The sequence below is a fragment of the Hemitrygon akajei genome, chromosome 3, assembly GCF_048418815.1.
Source record: "Hemitrygon akajei chromosome 3, sHemAka1.3, whole genome shotgun sequence".
NCBI classification, from domain to species: domain Eukaryota; kingdom Metazoa; phylum Chordata; class Chondrichthyes; order Myliobatiformes; family Dasyatidae; genus Hemitrygon; species Hemitrygon akajei.
Window position 1 is genome coordinate 188,770,900 of NC_133126.1, and position 5,327 is coordinate 188,776,226.

Sequence of the window (5,327 nt, forward strand, 5' to 3'; positions counted from 1 at the left end):
AGACTCGATGGGCTGAATGGCCCAATTGTGCTTCTATGTTATATGGCCTTATGGTATTATTTGAATGAATGGCAGAACAGATTTGAAGAGTTAGTTGTTTCTCTTACCCCAGTTCTTATGTTGTAATACTTTCATGTCCTGCCAGCTGATGACAGTGTGTTGAAAATAACTTCCTTCCCAATCTAAAACTTGTTTACTTCGCATATTTTTTCTGGATAAACCCAATGCCCTCTTGGGCACTGGGTCCTCTTCCCTTCACCAGCACCTTGCTTGTACTACAACACTGCAGATCGAAGGTGCTCAAAATAATGATAAACAATAAACCTTAGGTTCATTTGGCATACATTCATCAAAACAGACAGTGAAATAAATACTCAGCAGGTCAGGCAATGAGCCAAGGTGAAAAGCAGAATTAGATGTGGTTGCAAGGGTTTCAGAAATGATCACTGTTCCCCATATCAGACCATTCAATTATATCTAAAGAGAAGAATTTATTTTTTGTGTGTGTGATCATCTCTTAGACTCGTGGAATGGCTAGACTCATCAATAAATCAACTGTATTGCTTTTATCTCAGCAACAGCAAGAATTAGTGCATACATAGTCAAAGGCAGCTTCAATCCCGCTGTTGTCTGTCTCCCAGTACAATAAGATAGACCCTTGCCCTCACAATTTACCTTACAATGGTCTTGCACTTTAATGTCTACATGCACATTACTTTCCTCTATAACTGTAATACTATTCTACGCTCTGCTATTGTTTTCCCTTTCACTATCTCAAACCACTGTGAAATGAAATGATCTGCTTGGAAGCTCGGCAGAGGAAGTTTTTCATTTTAGCTCAGTACATGTGACAACAATAAACCAATTGACAGATTAACCCTGTTTTATTTTTAAAAGGCCTCGTCGTTGGGTTTGGAGGCCTGTGTATCTCAGTGACCCGGAGAGGTTTGTTGGCTGGAGTCAGGGCTTTATGCTTTGGCTCTTGGTAGGGTCGCCCAGGCCAAACAGGTCAAAGGGTAGAGGCCAGACTAAGAGTGGTCCACTGACCCACCAGGTTTGGGGGTTCATCTCAGGGCTAACAGGATCATTCTACATCTGAGTGTGATGGTATTCCTGATCCACCACTCAGTACTTGCATGACTGACAGTACTGAAAACGGAGAGAAAGCCACTGACATGATAAAGGAAGACCCGAACACTGCCAGAGATGGACGACCTTCATTGCTGTCCTAAACTCAGTGGCTTAATGGGCAGTAAAAAATGTTTTTTGGAAGGGGAAAAATGGATATGACAGTGAGCTGGCAAATAATAAAATGGTGTTTGTGGAACAAAATTAAATCTGGTAGCATTTCATGTTGAATTACTGAAAAACTTTTTGAGGTCTATATTTCCATGTTTGTTTTATTTTACTGAATATTGCTTGAAGAAATAAAAGTGTAAAACATGACAAAGTTCATTACTAATAGAATAAACATCACTTCAAAAGTTGAACTGTTCTGTTATTGACAAAGCCTATAGGGGAAAAACAAAATAGATTTTATAGTAAGAAAGGAACTTCCTTTGAAGTTCTCAAAGGTAGGAAATTAAATATATACACTGTTGAGATTCATAAACAATTCTAGATAATTCTTAAATACTTCCACAGTATTGATAGGTTTGGCTATCCCTAACATGCAATTTTATTTTTCACTTTGTACTCTAAGATCAGGAGAAGTTCCTCAAATGTAGAGCATTGAGAACAGGAACAAAATGCAGATTTGAAATATAAATAGAAAATGCAGGAAATGCTCGACATCACGAAAACGTGTTAATGTTTCAGGTTGCAAACTTTCAGCAAAACAAGAGAATATTAGCATTAGGTTGCATTTGAGTTCTGGAGGAGATGAAGGGGTGAAGGGACCAAAAGGAATGGTTGTGAAGGGATGGATATCACAGAAAATGACCGAATGTCACAAGTGGTATAAGCGGTGGCTAAGAGGTCAAGTAGCCAAGAGCAGAATTAGGCCATTGAGTCTGCTCTGCCATTTAGTCACGGCTGATTTGATTTTCAAGCCTTATCAGAACATAGTAAAGTACAGCACAGTACAGGTTCTTGGGCCCATGACTTTGTGTGAAGCTCTTAACTTCCAAAGTTAATTGAAACTTTCCTTCCTACATAAGCCATAAACCTCCATTGTTCATTTATCTCTGAGGCTCTCTAAGAATCTCTTAAATGCCAGCCCCAGCAATGCATTCTGGGCACTTTTCACTCTGTGTAAAAATTCTCTGATGTCTCTCCTAAACCTTCCTCTACTCACCCGAAAGGATGTTCTCTGGTAGTAGCCATTTCCTCCCTTGGAAAATGGCATTGACTGTCAACTCTATCTATGTTTCCTACATAAACCTATCAACTTATCTCCCACCCTTCTTCGATCCAAAGATAAAAGGCCTCTTCCACTCATCCACCTTCATAAGACATGCTCTCTAGTCTAGGGAACACCCCCGTAAATCTCTCTAATACTTCCACATCCTTCCTATAATGAGATATTGAACACAATATTTCAAGGGTGGTCTTACTTACTTACAGCCCGTTGTGGCACTGGCGATTAGGCAGCAATGAAAGCCCTCATCATGACAGTAGCTTTGTCTCAGTCTTCAGTACTGTCAATCATGCAAACCCTGGGTGGAGACTCAGGAATGCCATCACACTCAGATGTAGAAGAAATCTTCATTGCTGTTTCTGTAACAATTTTGCCTTACCAGTCAGGGCTGTTAGCCTTGAGCTGAACCCCTGAATATGGAGGACCGGTGGACCACTCTTATCCTGGTCTCTACCCTTTGACCTGTTTGACATAGGTGACCCTACCAAGAGCCAAAGCACAAAGCCCTGACTCCAACCAACATAGATCACCGAGTCATTGAAGCATGAAGTCCCCCAAACCATGACAAGATTGTGGTCCTCTTGGAAGAAGTGTGGTTTAAACTGGGATTTATAAAGCTGCCCCATTACCTTGCAAGTTCTTGAACTCAACAGCTCAACTACTGAAGGCCAACACTCCACATGCCATTTTAACTACCCTCTCAACTTAGGGAGATAGGGGTATATAGTTACAGATATTTTTTTTACCCAGAGTGAAGAATCTATAACGAGAGGTCATAGGCTTAATGTGAAGAGGGAAGATTTAAAAGGGGTCTGAGCGGCAACATTTTTCACTCAGAGAATGGTGGGTTTATAGAATGAGGTGAGTGGATGTGGTAGAGGTGGGTACAGTTTCATCATTTAAAACATTTTTGGACAGGTACACAGATGGGGAAGTGTGGAAGTGTTGTAGGGGAAAGAATAATGATGACTATTCACATTAGTAAATTAATAAATAGGGATGTGGATTGTGCTAATGTGGTAACAGGGAACTGCAGACAAAAATAGAGACATGAAATGCAGCCATGACTAAGCTTTAGGAACTTCACCTATTATGTTACAGCGCACACCCATTGTTGTAATAGAAAACTGGATTTACTGCTATCAGTACCTAACCTGTTACATCATTAAGTATTCTTGTAGCCACCATTCTGTTACCAAAATGTAGTTTTACTAGTAATCTCATCAACTGAGACTGTAGAAGCATGCACAGGTAGATCAGCTTTGACTGGCCTCCTGGTGTAACCAGTTTTCAAGTACCTACTCTATGTGGTCTTTCCTACAGAATGGTATAGAAGGAGGGGGTCCAAGTGCAGGCAAACAGGATTTGCTTAGACGGGCCAGCATGTTCAGCATGGACAAATTGGGCTGAAGGGCCTGGTTTCATGCTGTGTAACTCTATGAATCTAGACAATCAGAGGAGAGAAAATAGAAGATATGGCCACTGTGACAGGCAGATTTAAGAAGCTATCAGCTTCATCTACAGCCAGGTATAGACGATCTGGCCAAATAGTCGGTTGTGCATGGCAACGCTCCGAATGCTTTGTGAGTACATCAAGTCAAGTCAAGTCACTTTTATTGTCATTTCGACCATAACTGCTGGTACAGTACACAGTAAAAATGAGACAACGTTTTCCAGGACCATGGTGTTACATGACACAGTACAAAAACTAAACTGAACTACGTAAAACAAAACACAGAAAAAAACTACACTAGACTACAGACCTACCCAGGACTGCATAAAGTGCACAAATCAGTGCAGGCGTTACAATAAATAATAAACATGTCCCTTGCGTCTCAATTGCTTTCAGGGGTTTGTGAACAATGGCTTCTGATAAAAGTATTTGTTCTGGATATTTAACTCAGAATCAGAATCGAGTTTAATATCACTGTCATATGTCATGAAATTTGTTGTTTTGCTGCAGCAGTACAGTGCAATACATAAAAAGCTATCAATTACACTAAGCTATATATATATATTTAATTTATTTAATCACATTAATTAAGTAGTGCAAAAAGAAAACAAAAGAATAGTGAGGTAGTAAGAACACGGGTTCATTGTCCATTTAGAAATCTGATGGTGGAGGGGAAGAAGCTGTTCCTGAAATGTTGAGTGTGTGTCTTCAGCTCCTGTACCTCCTCTTTGATGGCAGCAATGAGAAGAGTGTCCTTAATATCAAAAGTCGCCTTTTTGAGGTATTGCCTTTTGAAGATGTCCTCAATGCTAGGGCTCATGATGCAGCCCCTCTGGTAGATTAGTGAATCAGTAAATCTGCACATCATGTCTCCTAGCTCAAGTCCAACACAACACCGAGTCTGACATAATACATTACAGACCTAAAAAGAAATGCCAGTGCCGCTCTGAATTGGTTTGCAATTCTTCTCACACTTTAAGACAGCATGTTTTCAAACTGAAACACTTTAGTCATGACACCTGCCTCTTCAACCTTATCTTGTTCCAGCCGATCAAACAATTTAGCTTCGGAAAAACAGAAACCATGTTTCAGGTCAAAGTCATCATCTTCATCAGAATCATTACCTTCATCAGCCCTGTTTCTCTTTCCACAGATACAACCTGAAGATAAAGATAAATATTAGCTTGGAAGTATATGTCATTTCCAATGACACAATCCGGGAATGTGCCGGGGGGCAGTCCCCAAGTGTTGTCATACCTCTTGCCTCAACAGAGCATGCCCACAACTTACTAACTCTTACTAAGCAGTACATCTTTGGAAGGAAACTGGAATACTCAGAGGAAGTTACTGTTGTTACACTGCAAAATACAGTGAAAAGCTTTGTTTTGTAGGCCACCCAGACAGATCATGTCATACATAACGTTATCAGGGTAGAAAAAAGAAAACAAATTGCAGAATATTGTGCTACAGCTCAAGAAAATGTGCAGTGGAATAAACAGATAAGGTCCAAGAAGA